Below are 26,788 nucleotides of genomic sequence, written 5' to 3'. Positions count from 1 at the left end.
GACCCCTGTGATTCCTTTCAGCTCAAAATTCAATATGGATTCGATATTTCTGAGAGTTAGGAAGAAGCCTGTGATCTTGATTATATATGGGTCTCAGTGAATGTGGAAATGTATCATAGGGAAGGATAGGAGAAGCGAAGGAAATGATTATTCATTAAGTACCTACTACGTGTGAGGCATTATACTAAGTATATTACAAACATTGTCTTATTTTATCCTCACAATAACCCTGGGAGGTAGCTGCTATTATCATTTCTGTTTTACAGATCAGGAAATTGAAGCAAACAAGGTTAAGTGACTTGCTTAGGGTGACATAGTAAATCTCTGAAGCTGGATTTGAACTCAGGTCTCCCTGACTCCAGTCCTAATGCTTTATCCCCTGTGCTACCTAGGAATATTATAGAGGCTTAATTTAAGCTGCTTGAAGAAAAAGTTAATTTCAGTAGCTCTCAAGTGATATTCTCAGACATGCTGGTCAATTCACATAAAGGATCTCAGAAGTAGAACTTAATGGTCACACTATGTGATCGAGTCAGTGGTACAAGGTGGGAGATTTTTAAATGCGCCAAAGATGGAGGTTTTTTTTTTTCAGTAGGCAATCACAGTAGGCTCCACTTGAGTAAACATAGTATCAGAACAATGGTACTAGAGCTTTACAATATAGTGGAGCAATCTTTAAACTCAACCCTAGAAGAAAGACAATAGGAAATGAAGGGCAAAAAGGTAATATTGACAGATGCCCTGCTGAAATTGCCAGGAGACTCAGCGGCACGTTGATGTTAAGTAGGCATGATGGAGCAATTGACCCACCAAATTAGACAACTGACAAGTGTGGTGAGAGGCAGAGAAGTCAAGCCCAGAAAATAGAAATGAGTTTGCAAGTCTCGCAATTCTGAAAAAGAAAATCAGAGAATTAGGGTGCAAGAGAATCCTTTGACACAACTGGCATCTCAGTGATTTGATGGGAGGTGGATAATCAATTATCAGGGGGTGCTGCCCCACTACAAATACCATAGGATGTGTGGAGTAGGAATGATGAATATATTAAAAGGGAGCCACTATTGTCTGAGTGACAATGTGAAAAAAACAAAACAAAATACAGCATTATATGCTAGGCAAAAGAAGTCCTTCAGTGGAGATTCCATACATGGATTCTAAAAATGTCAACAGAGGGGATATATTTTGTAGACTACATAACCTGAATCATGTGACTACATGTAATTGAAGAAGCTACAAAAGTAGACTAGATACTAAGTGTACGGTTATTCTAAGATGGATTGTTAGAGTCGCTCACTGGGATGAGTAGAGTCAGGGCTTGAGAGGCCGTATTTTGTAATGCATAGAGGACTAGCCTGAGTGTGAAAAAGACTTAGATTCAACTCTAGCCTCTGACAACTTCTTAAATGTGGGACGACGGGCAACTCACATAACTTCTCTGTACCTCAACTTCCTCATTTATAAAACGAGGGTAATGTTATCTGCCTCATTGGCTGGGTTATCATGAGGTGTATGTTAGATTAGGTATGTAAAGTACTTTGCTAGTTTGAAAGTTCAATAAGTCATTTCTTGCTAGAACAAGGAGTTTTAAAGCCCATGAAAAAGGGAACCATATGAGACATCTCTTGAACACTGAATAAATAGGAATAAATCAGAAAGTTCTTAGGAGTGAGACTCTAGATACAAGTCATCCTGAATCCTTAAATTTAACACACTGGTAGAAGAAAAACTAAAGGAATCCATCAATTTATTGTTCAATTTCAGAAATAGAATAAATGACCAAGTGTAGGTTGTTAAGGAACATTAGAAAGGAATAGTTTAAAAATAGAAGCCTAGAGACTATTTCATGCTTTATTGGAAACCCAGGATTATTGTATGTCTAAGGTAAAAAAAAATCGAGTAGGTGAGGAAAAAATCATTTGTGAATATTTGTCAGAATCAAAACCAATTGCACAGGAAAAGGGATTTCTAGAAGTCCATTAAAGTGTGGTTAAGGATGAAGGAAATTAGAAATTAAGCCAAAAAAGACTATGGGAGCTTCTGAAAGGCTACAAAGCTAATAAAGGAGGTTCCTCATTCAAATATATTGGAAAGTGTTGGCTATAGCTCTTGCAGGAACATAAAATTAAGAAGAAAAAGATGTATTCAGAGTTGAAAAAGAGAAACCATTCAAATTAAATTTGTGCCTTGGTCTTTTCAAAGGAACTCAGGTGGAAGACTCATATACCCTAATTATATTTTGAATCTACTAGTCAAAGACTCTAATAGCTCACATTTTTATGGTGGTTAAAGCTTAAAACACTCTTTCTTCATAAGAGTGTTATGAAGGAGTGGTGGTTCCAACCTTATAGAAACTGTATTAAAAAGGTTAAGTAAGTTGCCTTAGGTCACACAAATAGTAAGCTACAGAGACAAGAATTGAGCACAGCTCCTCAGATCCACTGATTCAGTAACCCTTGTGAAATAGTAAATGGTGTAAGATTGGTATAAGCTATGCTCAAATAACCCAGCAGCCAGCAAGTAGCTCTGCTAAGGCTTAAATTCAGGTTTTTGTTCTTTATTTGAAAACCAATTCAACAAAAAATTTCAAAGCATTCACTATGTGTGAGAGTGTGATATAGAGGATGGGGGGTAGTTTCTCTCTCTCTCTCTCTCTCTCTCTCTCTCTGTATATCTATATCTATCTATCTATCTATCTATCTATCTATCTATCTATCTATCTATCTATCTATCTACGTATATATACACACACGCATACATACACATATTTATAAACAAACACGTGCATTTGTATTTAGCATATATAGATATTATATGTACAGACACTTATTGGCTTTGCCACTCAACTTGAGCAAGTCACTCAACCCAGGCAAGTTACTGAACCCTGTTAACCTCAGTTTCCTCATATGTAAAATGAACTGGAGAAGGAAATGGCAAACCATTCCAGTATCTTTGCTGTGAAAACCTGAAATGGAGTTGGACACAACTGAAAATAAATGAATAACATATACACACATAATAGTGTATAAAAACATCACATTATATAGTCATACATATAAAATTGAACTGGTCTTTGCATTATAAATCATTGGTTTAACTACACTGATACATTGCCAAGAAATAATTACACAATATCTATTTTTGAATGAGTATGACACAAAAGCAATATTTCATATGATACTTCTTGCCCTGATGTGGCATTTACGAAACAAATACTGATTTCAGAATGGTGGTAACACAATCGATTGTCCGTTTGGATAAATAGCACATAAGTTATAGAAATTGCTTGTCATGTTAATACACCTATCTCAATTTGAACTCCATCAGAAAAATCAATGCTAGAAAAATTCGAAAGGAAAAGAATCGCTATGGAAAATATTTTAAAAACATCTGTCCTATTTGTGACTATATCTTTAAGCAAAAATGAGACCTAAAGATCATAACAACACAAACTGTTTGAACTGAAAGAGGAATTCTAACCACCCCATTTTATTGATAAGGAAACTGAGAGCTGAGGATGTCCAAAACTATACATACAGTTAGTGACAGTAACAGTTCAGTGTGCCTTATGATCCTTCCTTATCTTTTGCTATGCTATATGATATGTTTATCAGCAACATGTATTTTATTTTGTTTTACATAAAATCTAGATTTAATCATATTATAATGCTGCACACTATTTTGAGACCACTTTAAAAATATTCATTAATCCAGATGTTACTTGAAAGAAACGACTTAAGTAAAAGACTTAAGAATCTGAATTTTGAAACTGAGAAATAAATATATTAACTGAAAGTCAGCATTGACCAGAAAAATAGAAAAGAGTTAATTATGGATCCCATTCAGTGTTTTAAATTGCTGGGTTACTTGGGCTTATAGGGGTGACTGGATGAGTTTACCAATCCAATCCTTTTTGGAAGAAAATCCTAAATGTCTGATTACTTCCTCACATTATAAAGGAAGAATACCATGTGGGTTAAATCCTGGACTTATCCTAGGTTAAATTTGGTATGATCCTGGGAACTTGGAATCTGGAATCTATGTTTGCTTTTAAGCATGTATGCATGTATGTATGTGTGTGTGTATGTATACACATACACACACACACACACACACACACACACATATATATATATATTCCTTTGAGCTAGAGAAATCATACATAGACTCAATAGAAATGAAAAGCATTGATGGATTTGATATATTTGTTAAACACAAAATAAAATTATCACTTTAAGAGTAAAGCTAAAAATTGTCTCTGTTATTTCTATCAATTGTTTTGAAATATATGCTTACATTTCAATCTTTCTCAATTTCTTATCATGAGATTTAAAGTCAGAGAATTATTTAGAGACCTTCTAATCTGGTCTTCTCATTTTACAGAAGAGGAAACTGAGTCCCACAGAAATTAGATGACTTTCCCAAAGACAGACAGCTAGTAATTGGCAGAGCCAGGATTTGAACTAAGATCTTTCTTTTTATTTTTCCTTTTTCTCAGTATCTTTACCTTAAGGAATACTAGCTGATGATTAACGATCAACTCATCAGTGCCTGCCTATATGGTGCTTTACAATTAGGTACCCACTATATTGATGGTCTAGGCAGTGACTTTGCAAATGAAGTTTTATTCCAAACTTATTCTGTTATTGTTCTTGGATTCCATGTCTCTCTATTTAGCAAGGAGGTGTGTGTTTTGTTTTGTTTTGTTTTTTGCCTGGGGAGGCCTTTTTTAACCACTTTGTTGTGGCAATTATTTGACATTGGTTACACTTTTCTAAGAGATTGCTGTAACTAGAGTGAGTCTTTACATTTGTCTGTTGCCATTTTTTCAGATTAGCAACATGTTTAAACAAACTGGGTTAGAATTGTTGTGATTTAACATGTTACCTTATTTTAATCTTTATCTTTTTTCCTAATTCAGCATTCAATTTGATTTTTGCTCTACCTAACCAATCAATAATCTGCCTAGAGAAAGCTGATTCTGAAATGATTCCGCATCAATAACTAGTCATTTCCTATCCATTAAGATGTAGTACATTTCATTTAAAAAAATGTTATTCAGCACTTGCTGTGGTCAAAGATAAATTAATTATTCTCCTTTCAAAATACACTATTCTTAAGCTCTCTGTTTCTGTATTTTGACCCCTCTTCACCTCACTTCCCCAACCATGCCTTCAGGATCAGAAGTAACAACAAATAATTAGATTTCTCTATATGCTTTATGGGCCACATATCTTTTCTTAGCAGCTACCAGTAATAAACACGGATTGTACAACGTAGCTAAACACTGTTTCTTCCTTCAGTTATACAATACTTCATATTCATTATGGCATATCCCTCCACCTTCACATCCCCATGATGCTCACAGCCTATCTGCTCCCTCATCCCTCCCAAAATACTACCCAAACTGTCATTCATGGTGTCCCTCCAAGTATCACTTTTCATCTACAAAATATCAAAAGACCCACAGGAGACATCCATCATGTATGTTGTGCTTCTTTGGAAAATTCATAGGAAGAAATGGACAAGAATCGCACAGGAAATGAGATCTATCAAAGTATCAAAATATGGGCAACGTACACTTTGAGGTACATCACAAATACGAGAACTTTACATGCATCTAACAAAAATGGAAGAGATGCAGGGCTTGATCAATAATATCATAGAGGAATAGGACAGGAGGAGAAGATAGAAGAGCTAGAAAGTGAGAAAAGGCTTGGCATTAACCATGATTATCACTATCCAGATTTAATAAAAGGATTTGTTCTGTGAAGTTTGGATTCAGTCAATGGGCTGTACTTGAGGACCTAGACGGTGGCCTCAAGGCCACAGGTCCCCACCCCTGATCTAGACCATCAAAAATATATATTTATGCTACTTGAGAACAAGTACTTTTAGAAGTGTGGCTGGAGCTGGAGCTAGAGTTGATGAGTGAATGAGGCAACCATCTAACAGGACAATTGGACCTCAAATCAAGGGTTCTAGTGATGAATGTGTTAAGTCCTTTGGGGTGTGTTTTGTGGCAAGGTGGATGTTGAAAACCTGGCTAGGAAGTAAAATACCATACCAATGTATGCCACTAATATTTTACTTACAAGAAGGAAACACTCCCTAACTATCTCTTTGACTTAACTACCTAACTAAGAAGTGTATTTTCTCTCCCCCACCTCTACTTTCAATTCTGGAAGCATAATGAAATCAACTCTGCCATTTCTCTTGGAAAGTTGTGTCAAACTACTCCCATAGTATGCCCTCAATAACCATCCCTGTAACATTCCAAACCAAAATACCTCTCCTCCACACCCCCTCCCCCATAGGTGCTATTTATCCCCTTGAAACGTTCTCCTTGAGGGCAAGAGACTGTCTTTACTTTTGTGTTTATATCCTTATAACTTAGCACAGTACTTGGAACATAGTAAGCACTTAGTAAGCATTTTTTTCCATATTCATTCATTCATTCATTCATTTGTTCATTCACTCATATGCAGTTGATTCTTTGACAAATAGAATCTTCTGTTTTCCAAGTAACACTGTGTCTCTTCACCATGAAATTATGCTGACTGCCCTCCCACAATCCCCCATGCCCTGATAGCTTGTCATGTAATTTATGGTCTCCTGGGGCTTCTTATGGCATATGGTAAATTCTGTTACATAATTCTCCTCTGTCATGCCTCCCTCTGTATTTCTTAAGATAAAGTACTTAAAAAATTAAGGCTCTACATTCCTAAATAATACCACTGAAACTAGCCAGGTTATTTTTAAAATTATAGAAACTCCTCTGTTGTCTACTTATGACCACCCATTCCTGTTTTCCCCTTTCTTATAAGTCTTAACTATTTAAGTACAGCCATACTATCAGTGGTAGTATCCTTTTCAGAAATCTCTTATGTTTTTACTTTTTGTTTCTTGGATTCTTCATTTTCTCCCTGCCATAGCTCTCCTCTTCACTTACCAAGTCCTATCAATACTTTTCTGTAATGTCTTCCCAAAACTCTCTCTTCCTTTCTGTTCCCATTGCCATTAATCTCATCATCACTCACTGAGACAACTTTGATAGCTTTCTAACAGGTCTTGTCTCCATTCTCATCTTCTTTCTAATCCGTGCTTCACAATGTTGCTGGACTTATTTTCTTGTGCACACATCTGGCCATGCAACTGAGAAAATGCCTTCATTTGCTCCCTATTAACCACCTATTAAAACAAGGGAATTATTAATGTTAACAAAATCTTTTTACTGAAATTTAAGGCTCTTCTTAATATGGCACTTAAATATTTTTTAAGTTTTATATTCCCTTTACTTTACATATGCATATACTACAGATTATATTCCCTTCACCTACAATGTTCTTTTGATCTTCTTCCATATCTTATCCATCCTCTAAAGTCCTTCTCTGATAGCTATATTTGGTAATTTTTTATCCTCTGTCCACATAGAGCTCTTTGTAACTCTTTTGCACAACTATTACATACTATTAAATTTGTATTACTTTGGATGGGTGTTACATCATTCTTTAAAAAGAATGGACCATATTTTACCTTAACTTTTTGTCTTTGCCTGTGATACTTGTGAATTATCGATGCTTCCTAACCCTTTCCTTAAATTTCTTCTGAGACTACTGATTTGTTATCTGTAGGAACTTACAGTTTTTGAAGGTAGTCTGGGGGTTGAATGAATTGTCCAGGGTCACATAGCATATAAAGAACTGGAACCCACATAATCCTGACTCCAAAGATAGTCCTCTTTCATCTATAGCACACTTCCTTATAATATGGTTTACTGATCTGAAATGTCAATACTTCTTAGTGGTTGTAAAGCTTTGGAGAAATGATGAGAACTAAATAGATAATTAGATTTTCCTGGGGATCATTAGGGCTCCTTGTGAGAATATATATGCATGCATATATGCATAATGCATGTATATGCACACATGTGTGTAAATATTACACATATGTATACATATATCTATACACATATATACACACATTCATATATTTTTCATAGACAGATACACATAAACATCTACAATATACTATGTATATGTGTATGTGCACATATTTTCTCAGCCTGATAGATATATTCTTGTATTCACACACACACACACACACGTGCACACACATGTACATATATTTGTTAATAAATGTCAAAGACAAGATTCAAGCCCAGCTTTTTTTGACTCCAAACCCATCACTGTATCCACTCAGCTTCCCTTATTCTGCATGTATTGGTATTGTTATAAAATTTATACATATATGTTTTTATTGTGTGTATATAAACATGTCAAGCCCTGAGGCTTCTGGGGTGCCTAAAGGGAAATAAACATGTGCTATGCGTTTAAGGTTGTGGAAGCACACAGGCCCTTTGGGCTATTCAAAACAGTCAATTCTTAGCTTTGGGACAGGTATTGATTGTGGATTGAAAAGGAATTAACCTAGAAATAGAGAGAAAGGACCTTAGACTGAGAGCAAGAAGATTTAATCAAGAAAGCCTGGAACTGGTTAAGGGGTTTTTGATTCAGTGGAGATAACTAAACAACTTAATGAGCACCAGGTCTCTTCACCTATGCATTGATCTACTTTCTCCCATCAGTCAATAAATATTTATTAAGTACCTACTATGTTCCAGATATTGTTATAAAAGAAAGGCAAAAGACACTCCTGCTCTCAAAGAGCTTACTCTTGAAATTGAAATTGAAAAAAATTATGTGCAATCAAGATACATACAGGATAAATTGGAGATAATTCAAGAGGCAAAGCATAGAATTAAAGGGGCATGAGAAAGGATTCTGGTAGAAAGGATTTTAGCTGGAACAAGAAGGAAGCCAGTGAAGCAAGGAGGTGTGTACAAAGAAGAAGGGTATTCCACCCTAGGGAAAAAGCAAGGGAAAATGGCTGGAAACAAGAGATAGAGTGTTTTGTGCAGGGAACAAGAAGGAGGTCAGTGTCACAGGATTGTGGAGTATATTAGGGGACATGAGATTTAAGAAGACTGTAAAGATGGAAAGGAGAGAGATAATCAAAGGCATTAAACACCAAAGAATTTTACATTTTATCTTAAAGTTAGTAGTGAACCACTGAAGTTTACTGATCAGGGCAGGAGGGTGGGACATGGTCAGACCTATAATTTAGGAAGATTAATTTGACATTTGAGAGAAGGGTGGATTGTAGTGGTGAGATGCTTATAGCAGGGAGACCAACCAGCAGACCATTTCAGTGATGAGGGTCTGTATTAGGGTAATGGCATTGTAAGGGTAAAGAAGTGGGCATACATGCATATCTATGATACTTTCTATTCATTTGGAATCATATGTCCTATTTCTGATATCATGAAAATTTCTCCCTGAGTGTTTTATAAATTGTGTTGTGCCCAAATTATCTACTTTGTATGTATTTTGTCAGGTTTTACCTCTAAGATATGAGAAATGTACCAAAAGTAAACAATTGATAGGACTTGGAAATAGATTGGGTATGGAAGTAAGAAAGAGGGAGGAGTTAAGGATGACACCTATGTTGTGAGCTTAGGATACTGGGAGGGTGGTGGTGCCCTTGACAATGATAGGGAAATTAGAAAAAGGGGAGGCTTGATGGGAAAATATAATGAGTTCATTTTTGGACAAGTTAAGTTGAAGATGCCCACAAAACATCCAGTTCAAGATGTCCAAAAGGTAACTGGAGATGCCATCTTGACAGTTAGCTGAGAGGTGAGGGATAGATAAATAGATATGAGAATCAGTCATCTCAGAGATGATAATTGAACCCATAGGAGCTAATGAGATCACCAAGTGAAATAGTATAGAAGGAGTCAAGAAAAGCCCAGGACAGAATTCTTGGAACACCTAGGATTAGCAAGTGTGACCTGGAAGAAAATCCAGCAAAGACTGAGGAACAAAGCAGAGAGATAGATAAGAGTAGAACCAAGAGAAAATAATGTCATGGAAACTTGAGAAAAGAGAGCATCAAGGTGAAGAGTGTGGTTGACAGTTTCAAAGGCTAAAGAGTGGTGAGGAAGGAGAAAATGTCATTAATCTGGAAGTTAAGAGATCATTCATAATCTTGGGTATAGCATTTTCAGTTGGTTGCTGAGGTTGGAAGCAAGACTGTGAAGAGTTAAGAAGAGAGTGAGCAGAAAGGAAATGGAATCATCAATTGTAGATAGCCTTCTTTCAGGGTTTTGGCCACAAAAAGAAAAAAGAAATGAGAACATAGTAGAGTAATTGATGAATCATAATTTTTTTTAAATGATGGAAACATGGATGAGTTATAGGCAATAGGGAAAGCAGCTAGTATAGAAGGAGAGATTGAAGATAAGTGAGAGTGGGGAAGATAAAAGTAGTGATGTGTTGGAGAAGGTGGGATGTAATAGGATCATTTGTGAATATAAAAGACATTATCTTGTAAAGGAGAAGGACTACCTTTTCACGTGAGACAGGAGTGAAGGAAATGCCAGGAGATGCCCATCTGAATGATGTGAGATAAGGAGGAAAGCATGAGAGCAAAATTTTGTCAAATGTCCTCATTTTTATCAATAAAATATGAGGAAAGATTCTTAGCTGAGATAGTGGGAAGAGAAAACATTATAAAAAGTTTTTTTGGGAGGGAAGGTTTAGAAAAGTCATTGTGATAAGTAGGTTAATGAGTCAATTAGGGAGGTATCAAAGGATTGCCTTGCCCCAGTGATGGTACTGTTGAGATTGCATTGCATAAATTTGTAGTACTTCAGGAGTTCCTCTAGCTTTGCTTTTTAGTATATGAGTAGGAGTAAAGGCTAATGATGGTAAGAGTGATTCAGAGCTGAAACTTGACAGGGGGACTTAAGAGAAGACACCAATGTGGAGTTGAACTGGTTGACCAAAGAATCAAAATGGAGAAGGGATGAGAGTATACCTAGTGCAGGAGTGATAGATTGGGAAAGAAATAGTGGATCAAAAGATTGAAGGTCACTGTAAGAGAACAGGTATAGGGGTTAAAAGGGTGGAAGAAAGATGGAATGACATGAGATTATAATCAAATAAGGGAATTTCAGAGTTCATGAATGTCCAAGTGGCAAATTTGTAGGTGATGGCAAAATCTGGAGCATGACCATCTCTGTATGGTTAGAATGGGGTGTAGGAGTAGTTAATGCTAAACAAGTAAGTTGAAAAACTGGGAGGATAGACTTTTTGAGGGAGAATAAGTATGTATATTGAAATCCCTTAATATGAGAGCAGAATTTAGTATGAAAAGAGTATGAGACAGCCATTGAACTCATTGAAGAAAGAAGGGGAATGGCCTGGCGGTTGGGAGACAAAAGCTACCAGAATTTTGGTTGGCTGGTGGATATGAACTGAGTGAATCTCAAAGCAGAAGTTACTAAGAAATGGGAGTAGAGAGTGAGGTTGGAAGTGGTGATGAGCAGTAATGAACATTCCAATTTCCCAACCTAGGCTGGTGAATCAGAGGGAATGAATAGAAGGGCAACCAGTGCTGGAAAATGTGACCAGGGAGGCTGTATTCTGACACAGACTGAGTGGGTAAACTGGTTCATAGTGGCCTCCTTGCTCTTGAAGCAATTATGTAAATAGGAGAGGGCAGAGATAAAAGGCCACCAAGTCAAATATTGTCTTATAAAACATTAAAAAATGTGAATTTTCAAAGTCCTTGTAATTGACTGTGGGAAGAGATTTCCCCCAAGGAAACAAGAGGATATTGGGTAGCTTAGAGGACAGGGTGTTCATGACCGTGAATGTCACTTTATCTATCTATCTATTATTTATCTATCTATCTATCTATCTATCTATCTATCTATCTATCTATCATCATCATCATCATCATCTACATTCACTAATCAATATATATGTATGTGTATGTATATACAAATTTATGTATATATGCATACATATATATTTATAAATACATACACACTTATGTATGTGTATCAAACCACTAGCACCATATTGACTATTATCTCCCTTCAAATCTTGATGAAGATAGTTCAGCACCCTGAACCCAAAAGTCTTGGGAATAGCAATGCTCTAAACCACCAGACTTGCTTCTAATCCAGCCCTTGAAGTCATCAAGGGGAGAAATCCATAAAAATTGTAAATATAAATGTGGATCAGTGGGTATCTATCTATCTATCTATCTATCTATCTATCTATCTATCTATCTATATCTCTCCATGTGTATATAAAAATGTATATGTCTATCTATCTATCAATCCATCTATCTCTTCTCTATCACTCCACATGTGTATAGAAATGTACGTGCATATCCATCTCTCTATCTATCTATCTATCTATCTATCTATCTGTCTGTCTGCCTGTCTGACTATCTATCTATCTATCCATCTATCCATCTAAGAGATAGTGTGGCATAATGACTAAAGACGTAGCCTCAAAGCCAGGAATATCTGGGTTCAAGTCACATCTTTGATGCATACTAGATATAGTGTGCTGGGATAGTCATTTAACTTTTTAGTGTGCTGGGCAATTCTTCAGGACTATAAATTACATACAAAGTGGTGACAAATTGGTTGAGATAGTTTTTACCTCAGAGATCCTTATATCATACACATATGTAGACACAGAAACACATGTACATTTTAAACAGACTTGCAATTTCATCAGTATAGTCAATTCCTCCTGAAGGAACCCACTGTACCAATTGCAGATCAGCATCTGATTTGCAATTTGTAGTCATAGAGAGTTAACCAGGGTACCCTGAAGTTGCTTGATGAGAATCACATGGTTCTTATACATCAGAGGTAGGTATGCACTGATTATATTTCACCATAAAGATTGAATATTATTTGGGTGGAGAGGGAAAGAGAAACTTCCACACTGATTCACATTCTCTTATTCGTTGAAGCAAAGAATGGAGGAAAGAGCTAGTGACCCTATCTTAGAAACCATATGTGCCAGCTTTGTGTAGTAATTAGTGAAAGGCGCCCCTTTACTAAATCCATGTTCTTATATTTTGCATTCCTTATTGAGGAAAATTGGGACCTGTGTTCATCTTGCTATTCTGCTGAGTATGACCCATGGATTGTTGATTCCAAAGAGAGAGCAAATGAATGACCGAATGAATAAATCATTTATGAAGTGCTTTCTTTGTGAAAAGCACTAAGCGAAGTGCTGGGTCTACAAATAAAAAACAGTCCCTGCTCTCAAGTAGCTCATATTCTAATGAGGAAGACAACAGATATGAAAGGTTTCATCTGAAAGTCAGATAGAGTGATATAATCATCTTTAAGGTAGAGGAGGAAAGCAAGTTTTGATACCTCTTTTTAATGTCATTTTTATTGATAAAATTATATCAGCTTCAGATATTGAGCCATTTGATGGTTCAAAAAACTTTGGTCATAAGAACTTTCTTTGGTTTTTTGTTTTGTTTGGTTTTTTTGCTTTTAGGCAATTGGGGTTAAGTGACTTGCCTAGGGTCAAACAGCTTGTAAGTGTGAAGTGTTTGGTCTGAGGCCGGATTTGAACTCAGGCCCTCCTGACTTCAGGGCTGGTGCTCTATCTACTGTGCCACCTAGCTGCCCCCATAAAGCTTTTTTCACTGGTGTACAGTAGCTACAGGTATGGCTATCACACTTGCAGGAGCAGTTGGCAGACTATGCCTCCACAAGGATTACTTTTCCATAATGAAAGTCTGAGGGCACTGGGTTATTAAGAGGAACATTGACCTGGGAAGTTGCCCATTGCCCCTCCCAGGGCTCTTTTGCCTATCTGCCTGTTGATGGTATTTGATCAGCAACTGCTTATGGCTCTTCTCCATGATGGCTATGAGGGCTGTACTAGAAGCCATTCTAGTGGTGTGTGTGTGTGTGGGGGGATGGTTTTACTATCCCCAAGGCTCTTCAGTTCAGAATCCTGGGCTACCTCTATCAGGATTTAAGGAGAAATTATTCTCAAGAGGGTGGTTTGACTTGCATGGCGCCGCCTGTCTCTTCCCCTCTGCTTCAATTGTCTTGCGTGCCCTAGGGTGGCAGAGTTGATATTGATGGCTGGTCTCTTCTCCATAAGAGTTGCTTTCCTCAGTAATGGCCATGAGGGAAGCAGAAAAGGATTGTGCTGTTACTTCCTGGACCTGAAAAAAGTCTAGGGCTGTGAGGAGTTCTGCAAAACAATTTCTTAGAACACCTTCTGGAAATCCCCATTTCCTCCTTTCTCAGTCCTCCCTCTATGGAAAACAGGTTAGCTTTTACGCTTTCATTTTGACAATATGCTCAGAGAAAATTTTATTTTAATTTGATTTTCACTCTATACACATTGTATAAATGATGTAATGTGCAATATTTTCCTTCTTTGACTAAGGATATGAGCAGAATAAAATGAGTATAAACAGTTGCTATTGTGTTTCTTTTCTGATTTAACTCAACTCATTAATAATCTCACCTAATTTCAAGGTGTCAGAATGATCCTTCATTTTTACATGTTTGGATATTGTGTGTGTGTGTGTGTGCGCGCGCATGATTTAGATAGTTTTCCCAGGATAATTTTTATTTATGTTTTATTTGATGAGAAATAAGAACTACAGGCAAGGATTTCCAATTTATAGGGTTTTGTTTTGTTTTTCCAAAATAAATTGTTTTGTATTCCAATAAACAAATTCACCTTTTTCTTCTGAAGTATTAACTGTAAAAATTCCCCACCTGCCTGATGAACCATCTTAGTCATCAATTATATATATGATATATATACAATATATAATAGATGTAATATATAAATTATGCAATATAATATAATATTTTATGTATGCAATTTTTGTTGAAGAGGTACCAAGAGGTTCACTCACAGAGCAAAAAAAAAATTTGGCTGTGTTTGTTTTATTTCAGGACAGGGTAAGAAAGCCAATGATATGTCAAATTTCAAGTACAATCTGTTTTATGAAGTCTAACATCTACCATTTTTTTCAGCTAAAAAGGAAATAGACTGTGTTTAAAACTAACAATTAACAATGTTAGCCATCTCCAGTAGAATCATTGCCAATATCAAGCAAACTGAGGCGATTGTTTCAGTAAGATACCTCCACTTGCTTTTTAAGATAGAGGTGAAGTGATTTGCCCAGGGTCAGACAACCTTTTGATGTCAGATAAGGAACTGGACCCAGGCCTTCCTGACTACAAGGCTACCTCTTTATCTACACCTCCATGTAGTTCAAATACTAGTAAAAAAAAAATCAGAGATTCTCAGAGTTGAAAGGGAAATTAGAGGTAATCTATATGCAATACTTAAATAAGAATACATTTTGAAGCATACTTCAGCAACGGTCATGCCGTTCTTGCTTGAAGACCTCCAGCAAGGGGGGAAGGGGAGGGTCCACTACCTTCCAAATCAGTCCATCACACTTCCAATGGTCAGAAAGTCCTCTCCCATATTAAATTGGCCCCTTAGTAACTTATACTATTGTTATTAGATCTACCTTCTGGGACCAAGTAGAACAAATATCCTTTTCTAGGTAACAATCCTTTAAATTCTTAACGACAGTTATGAATTCCCTCTTCCTCCCTCTGTTCTCCAGGCTAAATGTCACCAAATTTTCAATTGATCCTGATAGGATGAAGTCCCAAGGCCCTTCACTATCATGATTTCTCTCATCTGGACATTCTGCCTATCAATGATCCAGAAACTGGTGTCTAAAAGTAAACAGAATACTACAGAACTGTAGGGCAAAGGAATAGGAGCATCATCCTTGCTAGTGTTGGACATTATCTCTCTTGTTATCATAAAATATGCCATTAGAATCAGGGCTAACATTTCACACTTCAGTCACATTGAGCTTGTCAATCAATCAGACCCCTGAATCATCCAGATTTCTCTCTAGTTAATGTAACTCTTCATCTTGTGTTGGGAAAATGCATATTTAAGACTCATTTAGCAAGTTATATTTCTCCCCATGCACATTTACCTTATTAGATTTGGGTCAATGACATACCTTGTCAATATCTTCTTTGCTTCCTGATTTTGTTATCCAATGTGTTAGTTAACCCTCCCAATTTTATGTCATCTGCAAATTTATAGGTGACATCCATCACTATATGGCAACTGGGTGGCATATTGGGCAGAGCACTGGGCCTGGAGTCAAGAAGACCTGAAGTCAAATCTGGACTCTGACCTTTACCAATAAGGTGACCTGGGGAAATCCATTTGGTTTCTATTTGCCTCAGTTTCCTCAACTTTAAAATGAGGATCATGATAGAACATTCCTCCCAGGGTTGTTGTAAGGATTAAATGAGATAACGTTTGTAAAGAATTGTGCACAATGCCTAACATATAGTCATTTAATAAATTGTTATATCCTTCCTTTCTTATGTAACTCATTGGTCAAAATATTGACTAGCATAGGGCTATGCAGAGAACTCTGTATCAGTTCACTAAAAACCTCTACTAACTTGACGTCAGACCATTAATCACTACTTTGGAGGCCAATCTTTAACCAGAACCAAAATCATCTAATTGTAAAATCATCTCCACCACAACTGTTTTTTATTCTTCTCACAAGAGTAGTATGAGTTTGTCAAATGGTTTGCTAAAATTCAGATAAACTATATGCCCAACATTTATGATACACTACTATAATAACCTCATAAAAATAAAATTAGTCAATTTTTGATGTATCTATGAATGTGATTTGTGTTTCTATTTGTTTTCTTGTATGCTCCCTTATTCTGCCTTTATATGATAGATTTAGACCTGGAAGAGATCTCAGAGGTCAGTTAGTCAAACTTCATTATCTTTCAGATGAGAAAGCTGATGGTCAAGGAAATTCAGTGATTTCCTTGGAGTAAGCATCATATATAGAGTAAGTATCAGAGGCAGTTTTTAAACTCACATACTCTGATTCTAGAATGGTGTACCAAATATATTCCACCTAGTATATTCTGGCATTTTCCCAGGAATCAAAGTGGATTAATGTCATTAATGCTTAATTAGAATGAGATCTTAGGTGTATTTGATTTGTCCTCATGGATTTGTTCTTGACTGTGTTATTTAGCATTTTAAAGTCAATTTAGCATTAAAGTCAACAACTTTAATGAAGTCACATATGATAAAACTAAATACAATAACATTTATTAAAGATAAATGTAAATTACTACGATGGGTTTTAAAAATCAATTTCATAAGTCTAAGATCATGGAAACATAGCTATTCATCTGGTTTACAATCTCAAAATATCTTAAGAATGTGATATGGCAGTACTAAAAGTTATTTCAATTTTAGCCTGTATTAAAAGAGGCAAAACATTGAGATTAAGAATAATAATAATATCATAAATCTATTTTACTTCAATTAGATGTCCTCTGAATTATTTTGTTCAAACAAAGGAGCTACATTGTAGGAAAATATTAATCATGTAATGAGCATCCTGAGGAGGCAAATAGAATATTGAAGGGCATACCACATGAGGCTTAGAATTGAAGTTTAGACTGCATTCAAGAAAATTTAGGAGACAGTGGGCAGTTGTCTTCGGTATCTAAAATTCTGTTTTATTAAAAAGGGGTTACACTTTTCTACTTGGCCTCTGGGGGCAAAATTAAAAACAAGAAGAAATTGTAGAGTCAGTTGATGTTAGGAAACCTTTTCTAACAATTTTAGCTGTCAAAAGTGTTATAAGATGCCTCAGGAAGTGGTAGGTTCTTCCTTCCTGAAAGTTTTCAGTTCCTGGATGACCACTTTTTAGAACTGATATAGAAAATTTTGGCCAAGTTTGGGTTGAGTGAGTTGAATTCTGAAATCTCATCCAACCTTCACATTCTGTGATAATGTAACTTCAAATATTGTTTAACCTATAGGCTCCACTTAAATATATTTTTTTCATTTAATACCTAATTTGATAGAAAAAAAAATAGGTAAGCTAATGCATTGTTGGTGGAAATGTGAACTAGTTCAGCTGTTCTGGAGAAAAAAAAATAGGAATTATGTCCAAAGGGCTATAAAACTCTGTCTACTTTGACCCAGCAACACCACTTTACCTTACTGGTAAAGGAAAAGGGGCTATATGCACAAGAATATTTATACTAGCTCTTTTGTGGTAGTAAATAATTGGAAACTTAAGGGATGCCCATAAATTGGGGAATCCTGAACAAATTGTGGTATATTATTGTGATGGAATACTATTGGGCTATAAGAAATAATGAAGTGAGTGGTTTCAGGAAAAAAAGGAAAAAAAAACATGGGAAGACTTATATGAGCTGATGCAAAGGGAAGTAAGCAGAATCAGGAAAATATTGTAACCAGTTATAGCAATATTGTGATGATGATTAACTGTGAAAGACCTAGCTATTCTGATCAATTCAATGATCCATGACCCATCCAAAGGATTCATAATGGAAAATACTATCTATTTGTGGAGAGAACTAGTAGAACTCTAGGTGCGTATTGAAGCATGATTTCTGCCCCTCCCCTTTTTTTTTTTGTTTTGTTTTTTCTTTTGAAACATGGTTGATGCTATGAGTGGTTTTTTAGGTCTTTTTTTTTTGAGACATATGACACATTACTGAATTGGTAATGATCTATCAATTAATTAATAATATTTATTAAGGGCCTATTATATACCAGGCACTATGCTAAGTGCTGGAGAAACAAATACATTTTTTTTTAAAAAGGAATACAGTCCTTGCTCTTAAAGAGATAATGATATTTCATTGGAAAAACAACTGACCTGGAAAATAGATCAAGAGGAGGTAACTTACGAATTATTGGATTACCTGACGCCATGATCAAAGTGATAACCTAGACATCAAAGACCTGTTAACCCAAAACCAGAGGATAAAATAGAAATTGACAGAATCTACTGATGCCTCCTGAAGGAGATCCCAAAATGAAAACTCCTAGGAATATTATAGACAAATTCCAGAGCTCTCAGGTCAAGGAGAAAATATTGCATGCAACCAGAAAGAAGCAATTCAAATATCGTGGAGCCACAATCAGGATAACACAAGATTTAGCAACTTCTATATTAAAAGAGAGGAGGGCTTGTATTATGACATTCCAGAGGGCAAAGGAGCTAGGAATGCAACAAAAATACCCTACTGAGCAAAACTGAATATAATTCTTGAGGGAGAAGAATGAATATTTAATGCAACAGAAGACTTTCAAGTATTCCTTATGAAAGACCAGGGGAAGATGGGTGTTGACAGGCAATACTTGAACCTTACTCTCCTTAGAATTGGTTCAAAGAGGAAAAACATACACACCCATTTGTTATAGAAACCTATCTTATGCTACAAGGAAGCAGGAGGGGAAGAGAATAAAAGGAGGGGTCTGATAGAGGGGAGGGTAGATTAAGGGAGGCAGTAGTCAAAAGCAAAAGTGACTTTTGAGGATGAACAGAATTAAAAAAAGAAAGAAAACAGGATAAACTGGAGGGAAATAAGGATGGGAAGAAATACACAATAATCAAAACCATGAATATGAATGCTATGAACTTATCCATAAAATGAAAGCAGAGAGGAGAATGGATTAAAAACCAGCATCCAACAATATTTGTTTACAACAAAACACACTTGAAACAGAGAGACAGACACAAAGCAAAAAATAAGAGGATAGAAAAAAAATCTATTATACTTCAGCTGAAGTTATAAAAGCAGGAGTAACAATCATGATCTTAGACAAGGAAAAAAAATAGATCTAATTAAAAGAGATAAGCAGGAAACTACATAACAATAAAAGGTACCACAGAAAATGAAGTGATATCAATAATAAATATATATGCACCAAAATTCTTTAAGGGAAATTAAAATGACTTACAGGAGGAAATAGACAGTAAAACTATACTTGGGGAACTTCAACTTTCCCCTCTCAGAATAAATAAATCCATACAAAAAGTAAACAAGAAAGAAGTTAAGGAGATAAATAGAATTTTAGAAAAATAGGAAGAACTCTGGAGAAAATTGAATGGGAATGAAGAGGAGTATACTTTTTTTCCCTCAGCTGTCCATGGCACCTTCACAAAAATTGACACGGTTCTAGGGCATGAAAACATCACAACCAAATGCAGAAAAGGAGAAATATTAAATGCATCATTTTCAGATAATAATGCAATAATAAATACATTTAATTAAGGACCATAGAAAAATTAAGTGGAAACTAATTTAATTCTAAAGAATTAATGGGTCAAAGAAAAATCATAGAAGTAATAAGTAATTTCATTAAAGAAGACAACAATGACACAACATATCAAAATTTGTGGGATGCATCCAAATCAGCGTTTTGGGAAAATATACATCTAAATGCTTACCTCAATAAAACAGAGAAAGAACAGATCAATGAGGTAATAAAAGAAAAAAACTACAAAAAGAGCAAATTTAAATCCCAATTAAATAGCAAATTGGAAATTCTGAAAATTAAGAGAAATTAAGAAAATTGAAAGTTAAAAAAATAGAACTAAAATAAAACTATGAGATAGTTTTATGAAAGACAAAACAACAAACTAGATTTACTATTAGTTAATTTGACTTAGAAAATAAGAAAACCAAATTACTCATATCAAAAATGAAAAGGGTGAATTTGCCACCAATAAAGAGGTAATTAAAGCAATTATTAGGAACTATTTGGCCCAAATATATGCCAATAAATCTACAATCTAAGTGAATTGGATGAATATTTACAAAAATGTAAACTGCTAAGATTAAGAGAAGAAGAAATAGAATATTTCAATAACCCTATCTCAGAAAAAAGAAATTGAATAAGCTAGAAATGAGCTTCCTAAGAAAAAATCCTGAGGAACAGCAAGATTCACAATTCAATGCCAAACATTTAAAGAACAGTTAGTCCCAATATCATAAACACTATTTGGAAAAATAGGCAAAGAAGGGTTTCTATCAAATTTCTTTTACAAATATGGTGCTGATACCTAAACCAGGAAGAGTAAAACCAAAAAAAGAAAACTATGTACAAAATTCCCTAATAAAAACTGATCCAAAATTTAAGTAAAGTACTAACATGGATATTACAACAATATGTTGTAAAGTTTGTGCACTATGAACATGTGGGATTTATACCAGAAATGCAGGGCTGATTCAATATTATGAAAACTATCCTCATAATTGATTATTTCAATAACAAAAGCAACAAAAATCATATTATCTTTTTGATACATGAAGAAAAAGCTTTTGCCAAAATATATCACCCATTCCTATTAAAAGCACTAGAAAGCATAGGAATAAATGGAGCTTTCCTTAAAATAAATATTATCTATCTAAATCATCAGTAAGCACTATCTGTAATGAGGATAAACTAGAAAACTTCCCAAAAAGATCAGAGAGGAAGAAAGGTAGCAATTATCACCACTATTACTCAATATCGTACTAGAACCACTAGTTATAGCAATAAGAAAAGAAAAAAAAAAAAATAACAATAGGCAATAAGAAAACAACTCTTTGCAGATGATATGATGGTATAGTTAGAGAATCCTGGAGAATCAATTAAAAATGAATTGAAGAAATTAACAAATTTAACAAAGTTGCAAGATATAAAACAAAGCCAACACAAATCACCAGCAATTCTATACATTGCTAACTGGCAGCAAAAGATGGAAAAAATTTTATTTAAAATACCTGCTGACCATTTAAAATTCTTAGGAGCCTACCTGCCAAGACAAGCCCAGGAACTATGTGAACACAATTACACAAAACTTTCCACACAAATAAAGTCAGATCTAAACAACTGGAAAAATATCAGTTGCTCATATAATAAACATGATATATAATAAATATAAGTATATAATATAATAAAAATGATAATTCTACCTTAATTAACTTACTTATTCAGTGCCATGTCAATCAAACTCCCCAAAATTATTTTATGGAGCTAGGAAAAAAATAACAAAATTCATCTGGAAGAACAAGTGGTCAAGAATATCAAGGGGATCAAAGAAAAAAACATGTGAAGGATTGTGGCCTAACATTACCACATCTCATACTGTATTAAAAGATGATGAAAGCAATCTGATACTGACTAAGAAATAGAGTCCTGGATTATTGAAATATATTAATTGCATGAAATATAAACAGGTAGGTGATACAAAGGTTAGAGTGCTGGGCTTGGAGTCGAAAATGCCCATCTTCCTGGAGTTCAAATCTGGTTTCAGAAATTTACTAGCTTTGTGATCCTGGGCAAGGCACTTAACCCCCATTTCATAGATGAGTTTGAAAAGGAAATGTCAAAGCACTCCAGCTTCTCTGCCAAGAAAACCCCAAATAGAGTCATGAAGAGTTGGACACAACTGAAACAACTGAACAGCAAACAGCACAATACACAGTAGCAAATGACTATAGTGATCTAGTGTCTGATAAATGTAAAGATCCAAGCTTTTGGGACAAGAATTCACTATATGACCAAAATTGCTAGGAAAACTGGAAAGCATTTTGGCAAAAACTAGGTATAGAGCAACAGCTCACACCATAGACTAAAATAAGGTCAAATATTGTAGACAGTATAGACGTACATTGTAGACATAAAGGGGTAACATTGTAAGCAAATTAGAGAACATGGAATATTTTACCTGTCAGATCTATAGATAAGGGAAGAATTTATGACTGAACCATAGATAGAGAGGATCACAGGGAATAAAATAATATTGATTATATGAAAACTTAAAAGTTTTACACCAAAAAAACCAACCAAACAAAAAACCCCAACAAAGCCAAGATTAGGAGGAAATGGGGAGATATTTTTATAGCAAGTTTCTTTGATAGAGGTGTAATTTCTCAAATATATAAGGTCAAAGGACAAGAACAGGTGATTTTCTGAAGACATCATAGCTATGTATAGTCATATGAAAAAATGCTTTAAATCACTATTGATTAGAGAAATGTAAAATAATACAACTTTGAAGTACCACATCACACCTATCCTACTATCTAATATGACAGAAAAGGAAAATGACAAATATTGGAGAGGTGTGGGAAAACTGGGATACTAATGCACAACTTTTAGAGTTGTGAACTATTCTGGAAAGCAATTCGGAACCATGCCTAAAGGGCTATAAAATTGTACATGACCTTAAACTTAGCAACACCACTACTAAGTCTGTTCCCCAAAGAGATCAAAGAGAAAGGAAAAGGAACTATGTGTGTAAAAATATTTATAGCTGCTCCTTGTATGTGTGTGTGGTGTCAGAGAATTGGAAATTGAGGAAATGCCAATCAGTTGGAGAATGGCTGAACAAGTAGTGATATATGATTGTAAAGGAGTATTATTGTGTTATAAGAAATGATGAGCAGGATGCAACCTGGAAAGACTTACATGAACTGATGCAAAGTGAAGTGGACAAAACCAGGAGAACACTGTACACAGTAATAGCAATATTATACCATGATCAACTATGAATGACTTAGCTATTCTCAGCAGTACATGATCCAAGACAATTCCAAGGGACTTATGATGTAAAATGTTACCCACCTCCAGAGAAAGAACTGATGAAGTCTGAATGCAGATAAAATTTTAAAAACTTTCTTTTTCTTTCTTTTTTTTTGGTCTTTTTTTGCAACATTGCTAATATGGAAATATGTTTTGCATGACTGCACATTTACAATCTAAAGAAATTTGCTTCCTTTCTCTAGCAGGGTGAATGAAGATATGGGGGGAGAAAATTTGAAACTCAAAAGTTAAAAACATGTTAAAATTGTTTTTACCTGTAATTGAGAAAATAAATAAAAATGAAAACAATTTTTGATCAATGATCCTAAGAAAGGAAGGTAAATCTAATAGAAAAGGCAACATATAAAAGGAATCTGAAAAGTAGGGGTGGGAGAGGAGTGGTGGAAAAGTCTAAGAAGTCCCGAAGTAGTACAACCAGGTGAGAAATAAGGAGATGAGCTGAGCTGAGCTGAACTGAGCGCTCTCCTTAAATGGAGGCTTTTAGAGTTTGTGGCTCCACTCTCTGATCAAAAGGGTGGAGGATGGTGATGAGATGGGATACCAAGGCTGATGAAATCTGGCAGGATGATAATAAGGTCATACAATGAGTTTTTGGGGGGCATGGTGAAAAAGTCAGAGAAGTCCCAAAGTAGTGCAGCCATGCAAGAAGTGATTGGTTGTTGGCCAATTCAAGAAAAATTTATTTCACATTTGGTCCTGACCCATAAGCAAAATTAAGAAATGTATTTCCTGAATTATTATCATAATAAAAATACTTATTTTGTCTATCACAAATCATATCATTATCTAAGTAATCTATGACTAGTCCTCACAAAGGTCCTACTTAGATTCTTCCTCTCAAAGGGGAAGAGAACTTGGATTCTAGTTGTAATACCAGAAAAGTAGAGGATATGAGAGGAAGAGATTAAGGGAGAGAGAATAAATATTTATTAAGTGCTTACTACGTGCCATGTATATTATCTCCTTCTATACTAACAACACTTTGAGGTATATATTATTTTTATTCCACCTTTACAATCAAGGAAATTGAGGCGTATAGAAATTAAACGACTTGCCCAAGGTTACATAGGTTGTATTGAGGCAGAGAGGCTTAGGGGTATGGACAGACTGCATAGATTTTGTGACTGTAATCCAAGGATCAATCTACCTAAATATGAATAAGCTCATGCCTAGGTGGTAGGTCAGAAAGTGATATTTGTTTAATTTTCTGGTACAGCAAATTAAGAAGACCCACTTCATAAGGCACTGGCAGGTTTTAATCTCTGGAGAATTAAAGTATCCATACCAATAATATAGATGTTTGAAATACTGGAATAATAAATGATGATAATGTTATCATCAGCTATTTGTATTGCTATTTGTTTATTCAAATTCACTGAACAAGGGGTACCAGTAATGATCATATTTGAGTCATAAATACTTGATAGACAGAATATAGATTAAAACAAGCCACACACACATCATCTCAGGGACTTTTAATATAGGTTAGAATGAAAGGAAGTTCATGACTAACAGATAAAAATGTATGAACAAAGTCCAGTTAATAGCAAAAGGGAGAATGGAATAGAGTGTTCAGCAGAGATGTATCAATTTAAGATGCCTTTAACATTTTTTTATTAGTGAATCTTCATATTGAATTTGATGAGGAGGGAGGAAACTTACTAGATGAGCAGTATAAATCTATTCCTGCCATGCAGGTGCTTTTAAAGAATTTGTAAAGGCAGGGCTGAGAGAGGAGGCTTAAAGGATCTTAAAGAAAATCTGGGAAGGATTCTATTCTGTAGAATAACATGAGTGACTTGATCCCAATAATACTTTCACAATGATCATTCTCATATTGAAATTAAAATGACCAAACTTGTCCCAAGGGAGGAGATAGAAGGCCATGACTCTCCTCTTTCTTTGCAGAGGACAAGAACTATGGTTATAGACTATCACGTATAATTCCTTGTGTTAGTTTTCTTAAATGTCCTTTTTTTCTTTGCTATAAAAGATGGCGGGAAAAGGTGCCGTGATGCACTGGAAGGAGGTGGTATGAAAATAAAAATAAATAAATTTATTTAATAAAAAAACCAAAAATGTTTGATTTTATTTGAATTGAACTGAACTGAATAGAATCAAAGAGAGTCATAGCTACTTTGAGGGAAACTAAGATTCAATAGTTATCCACTAGCTTATTTTTTTTTTATTAATTCTTTCAACAAATATTTATTAAGCATCTACTAAGTACAAGATGTTATGCTAGAATCTGGGATAAAAATGATGAAAACTAAACTGTCTGCCTTTAAAGATCTCACATCCATCTTACTGGGGGGAAATTTTGTATGCACACAAAATATACAAATATAATTATTTAAATTAATTGTGGACTGAAGGAACAGTGCTAGCAACTAGAAGGGAGTGAAGAAAGGCCTTGCTTAGGAAATAAGACTTGAACCAAGTATTGAAGGGTAGTAGACATTGAAAAAGGCAGATATGAGAAGGAGAAACTTTTCAGGAATGGGGGAACAGCCTGTACAAAGATACAGAGGTGGTAGATAAGAGTATTGTACCTAGTGAGCAGTAAAACTGTTATGCTGTAATGTAGATTGTATGAGAGAGAAATCACATTAAATTAGTCTAGAAAGATAGGATGGAGCCAGATTATGAAGCATTCTAAGTGCCAGACATTAAAGTTTGTATTCTATCCTTGAGTCAAGCAAAGCTATTGAAGGTTCCTGAGCAAGGAAATGGCACTATTTTGTGATTTCTTTTTTTAATTTAGGAATGTATTTTGGCTGTTGTATGGATGATGAATTGAGAAGGGGAGAAATATGGAGTAAAGGAGTCTCCTGAAAAAGTTCAGATTTAGGTGAAGAGAGCCCAAACTAGTGTAATAGCTATGTCAGCAGACACACAGGTTCAAATGTGATATACTGTAAAAGAGGAGAATCAACAAGACTTCTTAGGTTCTAAACGTGGGTTACGGTAAGGATGATAGGGATTTTAATAGAAGGAACATAACCTCTCGGTGATGTGGAAGGAAATTCCTCTTCCTTCTCTCCCCACTCCTTCATTGTGACCCTCCTTTAGCTTCTGATCACTAAGATCCGGTGTTTGCTTGCATTTAAACCCAGAAAAGTTGTTGGAATGTATCTCTAATATATTTTTAACAACCAAAAATCTTGAAGATATTTTAAAAAGAGGGAGCTGTATCAAGGAAAAACCAAACAAATTATTCCTTAATGCCAATTCTACCAATGTCTTCTGGATGCTTTGATCATTACCTTGAGAGGATACTCAAAACTCTGATTCTTATCTCTAGGACTGGGTGGTTTCTTCATCTTGAGATACAGTGAGCTGCCTTTGAGTTTAAAAAACTCATAATACAAAATCAAATTATGTTTTAGCCCTTTGGAGTATTCCTTTGGATTCCTCTGATACGTCTA

Source organism: Phascolarctos cinereus, unplaced genomic scaffold (assembly GCF_003287225.1).
Source record: "Phascolarctos cinereus isolate Bilbo 61053 unplaced genomic scaffold, phaCin_HiC Scaffold_726;HRSCAF=1367, whole genome shotgun sequence".
Classification (NCBI taxonomy): Eukaryota; Metazoa; Chordata; class Mammalia; order Diprotodontia; family Phascolarctidae; genus Phascolarctos; species Phascolarctos cinereus.
The sequence above is the reverse complement of the archived record's forward strand: the minus strand, read 5'-3'. Positions refer to the sequence as shown.